Below are 18,554 nucleotides of genomic sequence, written 5' to 3'. Positions count from 1 at the left end.
GGATTTTTTAAGGAGATTGGATACAGTAACTTTTGATTCAGATTATTTGTTTATCACCATTGATGTCAAAGATCTGTGCTCAGTCATATCCCACAATGTTGGTGAAGACTGGTTCTATAAATACCTTAGGCTTAAGGGTAGGGATCAACAGCAGATTAACACCTTTGAACAACTATTAGATTTGGTGTTAAAGTCAAATTTTATTCTGTTTAACAAGGAACTATACTGTCAGAAAGAGGGGGTAGCTATGGGGTCCTCATGTGGTGGTTTATAGCCAACATAGTGATGCTTGAATGGGAGAGAAGATTTCTTTTTCCATCTTATTGGTACAACTACTGTGTGTCATATACCCACTTTTTGGATGATATTTTTATTGTATGGAAGGGCCCCAGTACAGCTGTTGTTGACTTTGTTGAATACATCAGTAACACTACACCATTTGTGAAATTTACCCACACTGTTAATACAGATCAAATAGCATACCCAGATGTTCTTATTATTATGGACATCTTTAATAACAGATTTGTAGCCAAAATTTATGAGAATTTGACATATTCTAATACTTTCTTACACTTTAGTAGTAACCATTCTTATACACAAAAATGAGCAGCTGTCAAAGGACAATTTGTTAGAGCGGTGAGAATGGTTACTACTCAGTCATCATTTTTAAATGAGGTTAACAAAATGAAAAATATGTTCTTACATAGAGGGTATCCTGACTCAATGGGTAATTAACTAAGTCAGGAAGTTATAGAAAAAAGGGCTAGGGGATATTTTAGACCCATTTTGGGTGATAAGCATAAGAGGATGGTTCTTACTGATATGACTGAGGCAGTTTCTTCTGTTTCATCAATGGATAGTAATAATGTTAATTATTCCTATTATAAATGGTAATGATGAAACAATTAGTAATAATAACAATAATACATTTTTTTCTCATGCTTTCCTTACCACATTTAGCAATGATAGCTATATGATTAGGAACATTCTTTATAAGAATTGGGAAATTATGTGGTGAGAAAACACCTTAAGGAACAGTTTGGGTGGTTCAGCTATTTTTGTTGATAAAAAAAGGACAAAATTTAAAGTCAACCTTTGAACAAATTGTGCCTACTTGTAAAATAGGCTGTATGCATAAATGTGGTTCATATGTATTTTGTCACTATATTCTTGAAACTAGTGCAATATTTATTAAAAAATATTGTGTGAGCATAAAGGGTAGATGTACTTGTAACACTAGTAAGATAGTGTATTGTGCTATTTGTTCCCATTGTTCATGTTTCTATGTAGGAAAATCTGAACCTAAATTAAAAAAAAAAAAACAGAATGAGTGAGCACCTTAGTGACATTCTTTTAGGGGAAAAAAACAAATGCTTTAGCAAGACATGTTATTGCTAGCCATGGGCATGTTTTCAAATTTGATGTTTTACAAACATTAATTATGTCAGAACATAGAGGTGCCTGAGATCCTTTTACTTGAAAAAGCAGAATTGCTTTGGCAGCTTCATTTAAATGCACGATTTTGGCCAGGGTTAAATGATGCAGAGAATATAAAATGTCTGCTTAAAGGAAAACTCCACATTAGAACTCAAAAAACATATTTTTTTCATTGTAGCTTTGTTTTTGAGCTATTTTAATGCCTCAAAATCACTCTGAGTGCTTCTTTTACAATTTTAATGTGTTTCTCTCAAAATGGCAGATGATGGGGCCTGCCTTGGTAACGTGATCTTATTTTCATGCTTTCCTTCCTTCTTCCCAGAATACATTTCAAGTCTTCTTTAGATGACTCATGCAAGACATAAGGAAGTGGTGCTGTTTTCTCATGCCATTAAAATATAATGGCAGGACTGTGAAGCACTGTCATCTAAACACACATTCTGTAAAAGAGCTGCTTCTCTGTTTACCTTACTGAGCCTCATTTATCTATCTGCCAGAACTTGTTCTATGCTATAAATAGCTGTTAGCTACTTGCAGTAAAAGAAAGCAGATAAAAACTGTTTTTTGTAAGAGGAGTCTTTTGCAGTCCCAACAAACTTGATAAACCCTCCCCCATGCTCTCATGCTGAGGTGTGAAAACTCTCACTACAGTAAATAATCCTTGCTGTACATTTACAAGTGACAAGTAGTAGGACTCTAAACTTAGTCTGTCTGCTACTTCCCAATGCCTTCAGTGGGAGGATTTTTCTCTCTCATGAATGATGCAGACTTAAAATGTGCTTTACTAGTTTCTCAATTATTTCTGTCATATTCCCCCTCCTTTTTTCTGTTTCATATTTATTTATTTATACTTTGGTAACACGGAAAGTGAACTGGTCCCAGGACCCTTTTCAGCCACAACATAAGTTACACTGGCAGAGATAATAACAATTATTAAATGCACTTATTAATACAAATAAAAAAAATACTGACAGAAAGACATTGACCAAGATTGCATGTGGGACACACAACCAATGAGTGACAGTGACCAAGTAAATCATTGAGCAACATTTACTAGAATGTATACATTAATAATGCTTAACTATACTATGCTTTTTTTATAAATCATTTTATGTACACATAATGCACACATACATATATATATATATATATATATATATATATATATATATATATATATATATATTTATTATATACATACATACATACATACAGTGTGTATGTGTTTCTGTATATGAGTATGTATATAAAGTACATGTGTACAAAATTTATTTTATTTATTTTACATTTCTTTAACGGGATAGTCAGACTGGATACATGTCCATTTTCAGCAGAGGCCTGGGGAGAAAAGCTCCACATAGACAAACTTACATAGATTACACAAAAGTTAGCAAACAATTATAAATACAAAGTGATTATATACAATGGGTTAGTAGTGTTCCCTAGTAGGGACTCACAATTCTCATGGACAGACTATTAAAAGTAAGAGACATCAGACTGGAAGCAGAGCTTGGTGATGTAGTTACAAGTTATGATAATTGCAGAATATGCTTTTAGTTTATAACTTAATCAGGGTTGGTACATGGGCATAGCCAATTCACTTTGATACTGTTTAAGGTTTTTTTTGAAGAGACTTTTGGAGGATTGTTGGGTTATATAGTTTGGCAATGAATTCCAGGTTTTGCCAATGAAGCAGAGTTATTAGCTTTGTGGGTTTAGACCAGTAGTGTACTGGCTGACCATAGGGATCTTAGGTTGCTATATGGTTTAATAATATTTTTAAGTGAGGGGGGTATCCTTAGGGTAGTACAAAAGTTTGTGCACTATTAAGAGTTGATTGAACTGAATTAACCTGGGAAGTTCTAGCCACTCTAGTTGTTTAGGGTTCTGGCAGTGGTTTGTTCTATAGGTGGATCCAGTGGCGAATATGGCAATATGATTGTAGCTATGGGACAGCTTACCTAGTTCGGATTTGTTGAGGTTTGAGAGTACAGGCGAGGCATATAAAAGAGTAGAGAGTAGGTGTGATCGGGCGATTGCAGTCCTAGCCAGTGGGGTTAAAAATGTCTTGTTTCTATATAGTGATCCAAACTTCTTATTGATGGTCTGTATGGTTTCGTTGACCTGTAGGTCAAATTTGAGATTATTGTCTATGATAACCCCTAGCAGTTTGGTGTGATTATCTGGGGAAATAGTGGTATCATTGTCAGATGTGACAGAGAATTAAAGTGTGGTGGATCTACTAGTGGGAGAGAAGAGTAGAAGTTTAGTTTTATTGGGGTTCAGAAGTAGGCATTGGTTGGTGAGCCATTGCTCGATAGTGTTAAATGTATTTTGGGTTAAGATTTGCAAGTCGGATGGGTAGGTGGCTGAGCAGATGAGAGTGGAATCATCTGCTTTACGGATAGCAGTGTGGAGGTTGTTGATAAAAATAGAGAAGAGTAGTGGATCTAGTATGGACCCTTGAGGGACACCAAGTGTGAGAGGTAACTGGCTGGAGAGTTTGCCCTGCCATAGTACTGCCTGCTGTCTACCAGTTAGGTAGGACTGGAACCACTGGATAGAAGGATTGTTGAGGGAAATAGATTTTAGTGAAAGAATGAAAAGTTCATGGTTGACCATGTCAAATGCTTTTGATAGGTCAAGAAAGAAGGCCTATTGTCATTCCTGTTTTGGTTTATGGCAGTAGTAAAGGAAAAGAGGGCTGAGGTGGTGCTGTGGTATGGCCTGAAACCATGCTGGGAGTCGAGTTGCTTGTGTACACATTTCTCCATTATTTTGGATAGTGGGGAAAGAATGGCTATGGGTCTATAGTTGGATATGTCTGAGGAGCTACCACCTTTATGGAGTGGGATGACGTGAGATATTTTCCTGAGGGAGGGAATAGTATTTTCGGATAAGGTTCTGTTGATGAGGACAGATATGGGATATGCAATGGCATCTGCAGCTATTTGTAGGTACTCTGCAGGGGGGAGGTCAGCAGCGAGGGTGGTAGGTTTTAGTTTTTTTAGAAGTGTTTTGATAAAACTAGTGGATATTGGTTGGAAGCTAAATTCCGGGTGATTATTAGGTAGATTAGGCATGTGGTTTAAGTTAGAGGGAGTTAGTTGATTTGCTAGGGATTGGATTGTTTCAGTGAAAAAGTTATTAAAGGCACTAACTATGGTCTCTGTGGAACTATGGGTGTAGTTAGCCGGGGTTGGGGTGGTGGAGTGACCTGGACAAAGTAGTTGATTTAAGCCTGTCCAGAATTTTTATGGGTTATTGTGGTGTTTTTGTAGGAGATTTTGGTAGAATCTTTTTTTATCCAGTAACATAGATTTTTTTGTATCATTCCTGAGTTGATGATATTTTAGATGGTCAAGTGGGGCTTTGGTTGTTCTCCAGCTGGCCCAGGCTCTGTTTCTAGTTTTGATTTTAGCTTTGGTATCTTTTGTGAGCCATGGTGCTGTATTTGATCTAGTTTTTATTGAATGTGCTGGAGCATGGGAATCAAGGATACTTAGGAATTTAGTGTTAAAGTGATCTATGGCCTCCTCTAATGTTAGATTTTTTAGTTTTGGCCAGTCAACTGCTTTTAATTCATTTTAGAATATAGCAGCATCAAAATTTTTCCTGTTTTTAAATGTTCAATATTTGGGCAGGTGAGGGTTTCCTGCCTTATGTTTTATGATATAGGTTAGACAATGGTCGCTGAGGTCATCAGGGAGAGTACCAACTGTGTACAGTTGGGGTTTATTATTAACTAGGATCCAGTATAGGATACTTTCCTTGTTGGTTGATTTGTTTATCCTAGTGGGAGAGGTTATGATCTGTTTAAACCCAGATAAGTTTATATGAGTGGGGGGGGGGGTCGGAGGAGCAGGGGTGCCAGTCGGTGTTAAAATCACCAAGAACTTGGGGATAGGTAGTGGAAAACCAGTAAAGGAGATATTCTAGGATATTTAGGTTGCTGCCTAGTGGAATGTATGCACAGACAATGTTCAAGTGTTTGTTTTGGTTAATCTGTAGCTTGGTTATGAGGAGTTCCGCATTATTGAATTGGGGAGGTTGAATGGTGTCTCTTAACGGTTAGAGTATTTTTGTAAAGGACTGCTATCCCACCTCCTTTCCTTGTAGTACGGTCTAACCTGTGAATATTGTATCCTGGAGATAGTATCTCATTGTCAGTAGTACTGGGTTTTAGCCAGGTTTCCGTAAGACACAATGTCTGGGGAGTGGGTTGCTAGGAGGGCGTGTAGGTTGGGAATCTTATTGTTAATACTTCTAATATTTAGGTGAAATGCTAGGAGGGAACTAGTGGGAGTATTCATGGGTAGCTTGACTGTGGGGGTTGTGGTAGGGGAGTGGAGGTTATTGGGTGTGGATGGCCCAGGGTTGGGATGAATGTCTCCATGTGTTATAAGGTTAATGTGACAGGATAATCTGAGCTTTAGGAGTTTGTTTATAAGGTTTATATAGTCTTTGTATTTAGAATTAGGTTTTGTGGCTGTACAGGGGTGGTATTTTATAGAGGGTGGTATATTCGGTGTGCTGGGGAAGGTAAAGTGTTTGGTGTTATGTGTGAAGTCATGGGTGTCTGTTTGACCATTTGGGTAGGGAGAAACATGGTCAATCAAGTGTTTGTTCGTAGGCAGTGAGATGGAAAAATAGAAACAGTATCGGCATTTGGGTCATTAGTGTTTTTTTGCTTGTTTGCATTTTGATAGGGGGCGGGCCACATTTGATGGCTGACTGTGCTAACAGGGTGTGGAAGAATGAGAGAGAAGGAAATGGGTTAAGGGGGCAGGGTTGCTCAATGCTGTGTGAGGTGCTGATTGGTACTTAGCAGGAGGGGAGTGACAAGGGAGTGGGAAAGTCTGGTATAAATTTAGCACTAGTGGGGATGAGTGGGATTTGAGGGTAGGGAGGGGAGCGGAGCGAGCCGAGCACAGCGAGGGTGAGCAGAGTGGTGCTAACACGACTCTGAGCGTTACCTTGGGCTTTTGGTTTGGTTTGGTTTGTATGATTGTATGTAAGAAATGTTTTTGGCTATACTTTAATTTGTTTTATTCTATTTTAATTTTACACCAATTTTCAGGCTAATTTTAATTGGATCCTAGAGGTAAACTAGCAAATGTAGTCAATAAAGAGGGAGCAAAATTACTTTACCAAATTAAAAAGTAAATGCTTGGGACTGGAACACTGTGTGAGTGTAAGGCTGATTCAAAGTAGTATAGCCCAATCTAGTGGCAATTGGCTAGATCCATTCACTGTTGTTGTGCATACACCATTAAGCCTCAACAGTTTACAAAAACTAAATTGCAGTTCACCTATTACAATTGAAAAGCTGGAGGGAGTCAGGTTCTTGCTTCCCAGAGGGTTTACTTAGTTAAGATAGCCAGCTTCAGTGGAGAAGGTAGAAATTGCTTTATGCAGTGAATCCCGGGGGGGGGGGTGTCACTCAAGAAAGAAACCCGTGTAAACTGAAAAATAAAGGTAAATAAGGCAGAATTAGTGCAAAGGTTACAAGAATGTGAAGTGGATAGCATGCAAGGAATAGAGCTGGAGAGTAAAATTAATTATATTGCATACATTATAATTAAAATTGATTATAGTGCATACAGTATCAGCTCTGCAAAACCACAGACTAACAGCAGTAACATACAGCCTCTAAGTCCAGTGATAACAGCTGTATACTTCAGTGAATGCACACAGGATATAATGCACAAAGCAAAGTATGACTGTTTTAAGACAATAATTCTGGAGCTATGTTATTCAGTATGAACTAACAGTAACATGAACTGTGTTCACTTAGCCTTTTATAAAAACAATTACAAAGTCCAGCCTGTAAGTCTTCTAAGTACAGTAGCATGCCACAGGAATGCTTACAAATGTAATCAGAACATGAATGACCTCTGCAAAACAGTTAGCAGGATGCATGTCAACTATTCAACAATTAAAGGTCTACCTTCATAAAACAAGATAACAAAACAAGCAGTTTGTAAGTTAGAACATTAGCTAGCTCTGAAAACATATAGGAGTTCTGAACAGCAGTTACAGCTTAGCACCATCAAATACCTCGGTAGTTAACAGTAATAACCAAATAAATCAGCAGCTAACAGTAATCAGAGGACAGTAATGCAAAGTAACTTACTTACTGTGCAGGTACAACGAACAGAGGGGTAGGGAAGGTACAACAGCTACAGGATGAAATGAATGTGAGTCAGGTAGTAGAGAGTTTGATTAAAGATGGCACCCTAGGAGGGGGCTGACTAATGAAGATAATTAGGGGGTGGGAGTGGCAGATAGGGAGAATGGAGAAGAGAGCAGTTGGGACAGGATTAACCAGGAACTTATGGATCCCTCCCCCACAGGGAGAAGGGCTGGAAAACTATCAGTGTAAGGTGAGGACTGACTCTGAGAGCTACCTTGGGCTTTTGGTTTGGTTTGTATGATTGTATGTAAGCAATGTTTTTGGCTGTACTTTAATTTGTTTTATTCTTTTTTAATTTTACACCAATTTTCAGGCTAATTTTAATTGGATCCTAGGGGTAAACTAGCAAATGTAGTCAATAAGGAGGGAGTGAAATTACTTTACCAAATTAAAATGTAAATGCTTGGGACTGGAATACTGTGTGAGTGTAAGGATGATTCAAAGTAGTATAGCCCAATCTAGTGTCAATTGGCTAGATCCCTTCACTGTTGTTGTGCATACACCATTAAGCCTCAACAGTTTACAAAAACTAAATTGCAGTTCACCTATTACAGTTGAAAAGTTGGAGGGAGTCAGATTCTTGCTTCCCAGAGGTTTTACTTGGTTAAGATAGCCAGCTTCAGTGGAGAAGGTAGAAATTGCTTTATGCAGTGAATCCCAGGTGGGGTCACTCAAGAAAGAAACCCGTGCAAACTATTACAATTGAAAAGCTGGAGGGAGTCAGGTTCTTGCTTCCCAGAGGTTTTACTTAGTTAAGATAGCCAGCTTCAGTGGAGAAGGTAGAAATTGCTTTATGCAGTGAATCTCAGGTGGGGGAAGGGGTCACTTAGGAAAGAAACCCGTGCAAATTGCTGTGCAGGCACAATGAACAGAGGGCTAGGGAAGGTACAACAACTACAGGGTGAAATGAATGTGAGTCAGGTAGTAGAGAGTTTGATTAGCTTGTGTGTGCGCATTTAAACACAGTTAAGTACTTCTGATTTCCTTTTCCGTGTTCTTAATGCAAGGACACATAGTAAATGTATGTTAAAGTAAATTCAGCTGTACATTATGGTTGCTCTCTGACAATGCAAAGACTGACTCAAAGTCAGTGGGAATCTCTTACAATGGATCTGCATGTACCAGATATGCACCCCCGCTCTGGAAGGATGTCACACAAAGCATAAAAGACCTTTTTTATGAACAGCATCAATGCATCTAGTTGATAGGGTTGCCACCTGACTCTCTTTCTGCAGTTCCAACGTGTGTGTGTGTGTGTGTGTGTGTGTGTGTGTGTGTGTGTGTGTGTGTGTGTGTGTGTGTGTGTATGGCTTGAAAATGGTAAATGCATTTATACTTTACAACAAAAAAATATTTACTGACTTTTCTCTAAATGTCACACAAATCTTTGCTACTGCTCAATTTATCTTAACACAAGCTATTATAAACAACATTTAAAGCTTAGAATTTCAATACTGTGTTGCTGCTTATGTAAATTTGTCAGAAGGTTCATAGGTTGGTACTAGACTATTGTCCCTAGGGCCTATACAAGCCTAGCCATAAAAATTCCCTGGCTATTTCTTCCCACACTATTTACTTCCCTGGACCCATGTCTAGCAGGGCGACTCACATGATCCCCGGGGTGAATTTCCTTTCTCCCATCCAATCGTCAAGGTTCCTTTTGAAGAGGGACAAAGAGGCACTCTACTTGACATGTATGGGCAGTCTATTCCAGAGTCTGGGGAGTCTCTGGGTCAGGAATCTATCCCTCCAGCATGTTTTGTTTATTGTAATGGCAAGGTTTAGATCCTTGGAGTGTGTGGCTCTGAGGGATTGGGATTTCTTTAAGTGTAGCATGTCCAACAGCTCTGGGTTTGACATGGCCTTGTATGTTAAGCAGAGATCGCCTCTGAGTAGACGATATGCGACAGAGTATAGCTGGAGATTTTTAAGGTGGTCAGAGTAGGGCATCTGCTTTAGGCCTGTGATTCTTTTAGTGGGGTGTTTCTGTGGCCTTTCCAGTTGTTGCAGATGTCTTGAGAGGTACATACCAAATGGGGCATTGTATTCTATAATGGGTCTAATGAGAGATGAGTACAGTGGGACAATGACCTCCTTTTTTATGGATGAAAAGCCCTTAGTGATGAGGTGTGCCACATAGAAGGATTTTCTGACTGTTGTGACAATGTGGTTATTGAAGGTGAGACCACTGTCCATCTGTGTCCCCAAATCTCTTATCACACTTTTGGTGTTTAGTGTACTGCCACCTATGTGGTAATTCATGGGTACATGTTTTTTTCCCAAAAGGGATAACTATACATTTCTTGGCATTGAGCTTAAGCCTGTGGCTCTGGCACCAAGCATCTGTTTCTGTAAGGCCCTTTTGTAGAGTCTCGACATCATTTGGGGATTCAATAATGGCTCCCTGTTTGCAGTCATCTGTGAACTTTGTTAGCCAGAGTCCCTTAGTGTTGGCCTGTACTTCAGAGAAGTAGATGCCAAACAAGAGTGGTCCTAGGATTGAACCCTGAGGTACTCCACTTGTCACTTTGTCTGGTGCTGGATTTGGAGTCTGCTACTTTTGCAGTGTGGGTTCTGTCAGTAAGCCAGTTGGCAACCCATTGAGTGATGTAGGGATTAATTCCCAGTTTTGTAAGTCTATCTATGATTCCAGAGTGAGGGATGGTGTCAAAGGCCTTGGCGAGGTCCAGATAGGCTGTGTGGACTGCCTTACCCTCGTCCACTGCTCTGGAGACTAATTTGAAGAAGTCAATCAGGTTAAGGAGACAAGATCGGCCCTTCACAAACCTAAACTGGGTGGGGTCCAGTCTTTGAAGGTTGCCAATGTCTTTCTTTATAAGTTCCATGATAATACATTCCATGGCCTTGCAGATCAGGCTCATCAGCTTGATGGGGAGGTAGTTTCCAGGATCCAAGGTGGATCCCCCCCTTTGTTGAGTGGGATAACTGTAGCTGTGTGCCACTCAGTGGGCATGAAGCCTGAGGTGAGGCTATGATTAAACAGGAAACTTTGGTGAGGTGCCAGTTCATTTTGTAGTTCATGTAATACATATCCCGGGATGTCATCTGGTCCCATGGATGCCATATTTTTAGCTTTGGAGAGTGCATTTTTTTACCTGTGTGGCCATTATTACTGGAATTCGGTAATCATCAGTATTGAGATGGGCCTTTTAGAGAGTGAGAGGGGGGTGAAGTTGGTACTGAATTGATCTGCCAGGATATTGGCAATATCCTTGGGATCAGTATATTTAATGCCATTCTGTTGTAGCTCAGAGCAGATCTGAGCATTGCCATTTAGATTCTTGACATAGTTATAGAATGCCTTGTAGTTGTCTTTGGAATCTTTGGCAATTTTATTTTCATAAGTAGCTTTGGAGGATTTTATGAGGGATCTCAGCATCTTACTGAGGCTGGTACAAGAGTTTTTTGCATCCTGGGATTTTCAACTTTTCTGCAACAGTTTCTTCCTTTTGTTGTAAAGTTTGTTTATGACAGGAGACCAGTAGATTGGCTTCCTTTTTTTGAAGGAGAGCATCTTGGTTCTATTTGGAATGGTACGATTCATGCATGAGTGGATATGTTCGTACAGTGCCTTAGTGTAGGATTCAGCAGTCGAACTTTCAGTTCCTGTCTGCATGGGTGTCATGAAATTTGTCACTTCTGACTTGAGTAGCATGAAGTTGGCTTTGGAGAAGTTATTTATGGATGTTTCCTTACTGGGGTGTGGGGTGGGATGTGGATGTTAAGGGTGATTAGCTTATGGTCAGACCTGACCAACGAGGGGGTGACCATAGGTGTGGAGCATCGATTTCCCATGTTGGTAATGACCAAGTCTAGGATATTGGAGCCTCTGGTGGGACTATGGATTAGTTGATCCAGGGCGTTGGAATTTATGAATTTCAAGAACCATTGGGCAAAGGTGTTGTACATGAGTAGTTTTCCCAGTTAATTGCAGTGTAGTTGAAATCACCCAGTTTTAGGGTGTTTGGTTGTATCTTAGTATTTTCCAGTATGTTTAGAAAGGTCTAGTGAGAAGTGAGAATCTTGGGACATGGTAGGAGATCTGTAGCAATCTACAATTTGGATTGCAGTATTACCTAGTGTTAGTTGCACCCAGAGAATTTCAGACGCATTGTATTGGGCAACTAGCCTGGTGGTGTGAATATCCTTGGTAAATATGGACACTCCTCTACCTTTAGTGTTTTGGTCCTGGTTTGGTAGCCGAAAAGTGTGGCATGACTTGTAGCCTGGTATTGCATGGGTACTCTGGAGCCTTGAACCAGGTCTCAGTTGCTGCACAGATATCGATGTTCTCCATTTTTAGGAGTGCCTCAAGATAGTGCATTTTGAGGTTTAGACTTCTAGCATTGAGTAGCATTACCATCAGAATTTGCATGCTTGGACCTGTTATGATGGTGTTTTTGTCCTTTGAACTTTTCCTAAATAAGGCACTATAGGGGTGGCAAGAGCCTTAGCCAGTAACCTGAATCCCAGGGGCGACAGGTGCAGACCATCTCTGGCAAAGCATTGTGGTCTGTCGATCATGTCGCCCCAGGTAGACAGATACAGGATCCCCTTTGAATGACACAAGAAGCTTAGCCAATTGTTGAAGTCAATCATTTTGTTGACAATTGCCTTTAAATCCCTGAATAATCTAATTGCTTTGTTTTGCTATGAAAGGGGATTGTTATGTTCTCCTCCCCTATGCAATAAAAACAGTGGAAACAATTTCACAGCTTTCGGTCTTTGTTTATATCTGCTGCTGTGTTCCTGACATTAGCAGGATTAATTACCCATCTAAGATTGACAGCAGTACCTGACAGGGTAAACTACAGATTTAACTGTGTCTATGATATGTCATGCAGGTGGAGACGAATTTCTTTGCAACGTATGTGAGAAGTTGAGTTTAAAAAAAAGTAGGTGGGCTTTTCCTTCCTTTGACTCCAATGCAAGGAAATAAAAGTTTTAAAAACTACAAGGAGGTTTCTGGTACATTCACAAAATATGTAGGGAGAAAAGAATCCTAACGATTGATTTAAACTGTATAAGAGGGTAGAGTTTTCCTTTAAATTAAGAGCTTTAAATAGATAGAATATATCTTTTTCCTCTTTAGATGAATTTTAGCCTTAGAATGTTACTGTTGTGTATAATATTGATACATTCTCTTTATGAATGAAAAAAAGGGGGTGTTTCTTTTGCTATGCCTTATCTTATTATGTCTTCTTTACTATGCTTGATTTTGTCAGGCTATCTCATGTGTTCTGAGTTTTAGCTATGACTGGTTTAAGAGTATTTAAGAAGCCTAATGGCAGTTTGTTCATTAATCTGATGAAATTCCTTTTTATATGTTAGTGGAACGAAAGCGCTTATCTTTTTGGATTATTTTTAACTGCTGTGTTGCTTTTTTATGTACTGCATTTGGTTGAAGCAGTTTTTAGCTGTACTATGTGGAATTAAAGAATTTTGGAGTGCGGAAGCCTTTTTTGTCCTGCTTTTTGGATTATTAATGCTATTAGAACTCACCATAATCTAGATAAACATATTATCTATAATCATATATGACATACAATCAATTTCAGCAAAGATATTTTCAATGAAACACTAAAAATGTATACATACTATATATGTACTTAGAACAATGTCACTAGATCCTGCTGTAGCAGACTTTAATAAAGTATTCTTACGGACCTTAAATAGTATAGCACTAGTATGTAATGCCCTACACCATGGCTGACAAAAGAAACAAAAAATAAATCATGATAAAAAAAGATAACATCTGGAAAAACTGGTATAAAATAGAACTCAAAATGCCTTCCAGCAATTTCGACATCTTGGAAACCTTGAAAAACCCATGTCAAACAGAATAAGCAAACATACTATGCGAGCCTACAAGATAAACATATAAACAGCCCAAAACTTTTTTGTTCATCGCTAAATAAACTAGTCCACCCTGGCAAAGCTACTAGTCTCTCTCCAAAAACAGACAATACAACAGACTCTATCCCCACACAGTTTAATTCCTAATTTATGCAATCAATATTTTCTCTTGGACACTAACACATCTGCCCCCTCACTGTACCCCTCTCCAAAGAAACCCCCCCCCACAGCTCATCAGTTTTAGTCCAGTACCTACCTCGTATGTAAAGAAGTTGCATCTTAAAGTAAAAACTACTTCTGTAGCTGTAGACCAACTACCATCTGATTACCTAAAAATGGCTGCCTAAGTCATAGCCTTTCCTGTGTCCATACTAATTAATAGAGATCTGGAGCAGAAAGCTAAGTCCCATCACTGTGGAAAAAATCGTATATCATACCACTGCACAAAGGCAGCACATCTACAGAGTTTAATAATTACAGATCAATAGCGATTCTCTCTCCCTCTCCAAAACATTAGAGAAATGCATCCAAATGCAGCTGCTATATTACCTAGCCTCAAATAACCTGACCTCAGAAACACAGCATGGCTTTAGGCCTCAGCACAGCACCACTACTGTACTACTACATTTTACCAATATAATAAACTGACATAGAAACGATGGTCTGCTTGTATCCACCATGTTCTTAGACTTGCCAAAGGCATTTGATACTATCTCAGACCAGCAACTGCTCGTTCAACTCTCCTTATTAGGACTTTCACAACACTCCTTGTTGTGGTTCCTCATCCTGTCAACCAGTTAATACAATACAGGTGTCCCTCAGGGCTCTGTCCTGGGTCCTCTACTATTTAATATATTTATTAATAACCTCCCGACCTCCACTCATCATACTAGTTTAGTTCAATATGCAGATGACTCAACATTAATATGTGCAGCCTCAACAATAAATATGCTCCAAGACATTACCCAAAAATCTTTCTCTTCTGTAGAAATGTGGCTCGAGGCATCAAACCTCCTACTCAACCCCAAGAAAAATAAGTTAATGCTTTTCACCTCAAAACGTTGCAAAATCAAAAGCAATCTTTTACCATAAAATCAGAAAATAATACTTTCATTGAAACTGTAATTCACAGTAAACTTCTAGGCATTATAACAGATAACAATTTCAAGTATGACCACCCTATACTGCACAGCATTAAATCTACACACCAGAAGTTAGGCTCCCTTTATAGGATCAATGGATTCCTTACAGATGCTGCAAGAAAAACTGTAGCCAGCACCTTCCTACTGCCAACTCTCTTATATGCTCCTCCTATCTGAACAAATTAAATAATACTCAAAGAAATAAACTTGCCTCCTGCTACAATATAATAGCTAAATTTTCTACCAGTTTTACCAAAATTTTCTTAGCTTAAAGCAATTAAACTAGCTTGAACTGTGCAACTGTCTAACATATTCACAACTAACTACTGCACACAAAGTCATTCATCATAAAGAAAAATACCTTGCACTGCAAATTATTACTACCCTACTGTTCATCAAGGGACCTCCATTCTAGTAATAAATTTTTATTGCTTACAGATAAGTCAAATGTTGCAGGAGGTTCGCTCTACTCCCAATTTGTTGCTAAACTCTGGAATAGTATCCCTGTGCAAATAAAACTCTAACAAACTCAATAGTTTTAAACCACTGCTTAAACAACATCTTAACCAATCCTAGTCTTGCACATGTTCATCACAAGGTTAAAACTTTGTGTTCAGTGTACAATACTCTCCAAATACTCTCCTTAAACATAATATTCTCAACCTCTTACTGAAATTACAAAACATTTTTTATACTTAACTGCTGCCTGTACAATGCACTAAGTTGCATGTGTGCTTTCTCTTTAGCAACTACCACCTCTGTAAAATCTTAGAATGTATAAATGTAACTCCTGTGTTTTTGTGTATAAATGAAAATAGAAATGTAGCTACTCTGTGTTTGACTGCAACTTAGTATAATGCAATGTAAGTAAATGGAGCTTTTCTCCCCAGGTCTCCTCTGAAAATGGATATTACGCCATCAGACTTTCCCAGTACACAACAGCAAATAAATAAATACATATTTGTCAGAAATATGATCACTTCAAGTCAAAATAGTCACAACCCTAATTTGGAGCTCCCGAAGAGCTGAATTACTCAGCAAATTCAACTGTTAATCTATTGCTAGCTACAGATCCACATCAGTGTCCCCCCAAAGATCATGGAAACTACCTTAATACCATTTGTATGGTTAAATATTAAACCAAATACTTTCTTTCTAAGTGACTTCAATTATCCAAGCATTAATTCTGTACTTTCACCTCTAAAATTGGATATGGTCAGCTTTTCCTAGACTCTGTTAATATTCATAGGTAGTTACTAGACATTCAGTCCAGGAGGCCATTAAGGACCTAGTCCAAATTCCCAAATGCTCTTTATACAGAATGCAAATGAAGGTGTAAAGATTCAAACCGTGTACCTCTGGCACTAGAAGCAGTTCATTAACAAGTCAGAAAATACTTCAGTTAAGGCAATAATACTTATGACATGGTCCTTACCAACTGAGCCCGCACCTGTACCCAACCCTGTATCTCCTCATCTCTGGTTAAATCTGACCACAGATCAGTCATCTTCTCCTTAAGACCTAGTAGTACCTAACTACCAAATGATACAGTCTTTATGGTTTCTCCAGGTCAAACCTATTTCAACTTGTAGAAGACCTAAGCAAAATTCCAAACAATGCTTGTAAATGGACCTAGCTGAAAGGGCTGTCACATTCACCTCCAGTTTTACCAGCATCTAATCAGCTGCATTGAAAAGTCTATTCCCATCTGCCCTACAAATAATAATAAATTCAGGAATAAACCTCTCTGGTGGATCTCTTGTATTAATAAAAGAAGTTTATCCTTTCTGTATACTGCAGCGTTTTCCTATTGTGCTTTGTACAGTTAGGCCTGCAGCATTTTCCTATTGTGCTTTGTACAGTTAGACCTGCTGAGTTTATCCTTTCTGTATACTGTAGTGTTTTCCTGTTGTGCTTTGTACAGTTAGGCCTGCTGAGTTTATCCTTTCTGTATCTTCTTCTTCTTCTTTCGGCTTTTCCCGGTTAGGGGTCGCCACAGTGGATCACTGTCCGCTCATGATTGGCAGTGGAGTTTTATGGTGTCGAGTTGCCAGCCCGGTGCCCAACCTTCCACAGAAGGCACACACATGCACGCATTCACGCATAGGGCCAATTTAGTGTGTCCAATCCACCTACAGCATGTCTTTGGGATGTGGGAGGAAACCGGGGCACCCGGAGGAAACCCACACAACCACAGGGAGGACATGCAGACTCCGCACAGAAGGCACCCCACCCCAGCTGAGGATCGAACCAGAGAACCTCTTGCTGTGAGGCGGCAATGCTAACTGCTGCACCATATCCTTTCTGTATACTGTAGCATTTTCCTATTGTGCTTTGTACAGTTAGGCCTGCTGTGTTTATCCTTTCTGTATACTGTAGCATTTTCCTGTTGTGCTTTACATTTGTGAATTGATCTATTTCATATTTTTTCTTGCTCTGTTAACCTTTAGCATGTGTATCTAAATCCTTTGCTCTCTTGGAATATTATTGTACTATTATTATCATTATCATTATTATTATTATTATTTTTGTGTAGCTTTTCTCTCTGCTCCTCCGCTGAAAATGGACACGTATCCAGTTGGACTATGCTGGTCAACAAATGTAAAAATAAATAAATAACTGAAAAGTTATATGAAAACCATATCCTTCTACCTCAACTATACTAAAATATGCCAGGAGGTACTGAAGAGCTCTGTTAGAATATGTAAAACACAACATGAACTTAAGATAGTTACAGATACTAAAAGAAACTAAAAATCGTTCTTCAGTTATGTCAGGAAATTAAGGAATAATATCTAACATTGCCCTGAAGTCATCCATAACAATATCACACATTCAAACCCCATGGATATAGACAATATATTAGTATACAAATTTAGTGCTTACTTCACTCCACCTACCCACATTTTCGCCCTCACTAACCTTGAAAATTTAGATTCCACTGACATTATGTTGGAACAAGTCTTAGAATCACATTCAAACGCTAAAAATAACATTTCTATGGGGGCAGATAACATACCAAACTGCATTATCGTGAGTGAGAGGAAGCATGCACTGTCCAAGCCTCTACTTAAACTATACAGTCTCAGCCCGTTCACAAAGTTTGTGCCTGATATACAGTCTCAGCCCGTTCACAAAGTTTGTGCCTGATGCCTGGAGAACAATCAGCCACTGTGATTCCACTACACAAGACTGGTTCAAAGTTCAAACTTTTTGAAAACAGACCAGGTAATAAATAGGCTCAACAGTCTTATGGGCAAAGCCATGAAATATGTCATAGAATCTCATAGAATCATAGAAAATACAAGGCAACTGGGCCCATTGGCAAGCCACAGCTGGTCAGTACCCACCCTTAGAAATGACTTATCTTTTCAAGGAGCAACACATCAGTCATACCGGTTGTGAATTTGTGGATACCCGTCCTGTTGTCCTACTCCTTTCTGAAGTAAGAAAGTGTGTCATCTTGTTTAATTTGGAGTGGTGGTTGCTCCAGAGAAGTGAGAAGAGTTGCATGATGTATTTGTCTCACCACTGTGTTTTATTACTTGTTGAAACAGGTTTAGATCCATGATTATAGTGTTAGTGTGACTGCTTGATTTGTGGAGATATAAGAGTTCATGGACTATTGAATTCTTAATGGTCCGAAAGGCAAGACACAGATCACCCCTAAAGAGTCTATAGAACAAGGGATATGGAAACAGTACTTCCAGTCTTTCCAGCTCTTGTCAATTTGTCTGTGATATTTCGAGTTAGGAACCTCTGAGGTATTTCCAGTTACTTGATATGCCTAATCAGATTGGGTCAGTTATAATACATTCTGTGGATGAGACTCGTTAGGCTAATGGATAAGTAGTTTTTGGCATCAGTGGTAGGTCCAGTTTTGTGACGTGGAGAGTATCTTT

The 18,554-nt window shown here is 38.9% G+C and overlaps 1 protein-coding gene across 8 annotated transcripts in view; it reads right to left on the bottom strand.

Annotated features, from left to right (window-relative positions):
* Window positions 1-18,554, bottom strand: part of LOC122798488 (alanine aminotransferase 2-like) — a 1,719,357-nt gene that overhangs the window by 1,262,576 nt on the left and 438,227 nt on the right. Inside the window, exon 1 of one of the 8 annotated variants that reach the window (XM_044067471.1) lies at window positions 7,574-7,688. The exons of the other annotated variants lie outside the window; for them this stretch is intronic. The gene's annotated coding sequence lies outside the window, so the exon portion shown is untranslated. Of the gene's footprint in view, window positions 1-7,573; window positions 7,689-18,554 lie in introns of those variants that run through there. 8 annotated transcript variants of the gene reach the window in all.

Source organism: Protopterus annectens, chromosome 3.part1, assembly GCF_019279795.1.
Source record: "Protopterus annectens isolate FY-2018-M chromosome 3.part1, PAN1.0, whole genome shotgun sequence".
NCBI lineage: Eukaryota > Metazoa > Chordata > Ceratodontiformes > Protopteridae > Protopterus > Protopterus annectens.
Note: the sequence above shows the minus strand (reverse complement) of the source record. Positions and strands in the feature narration are given on the sequence as shown.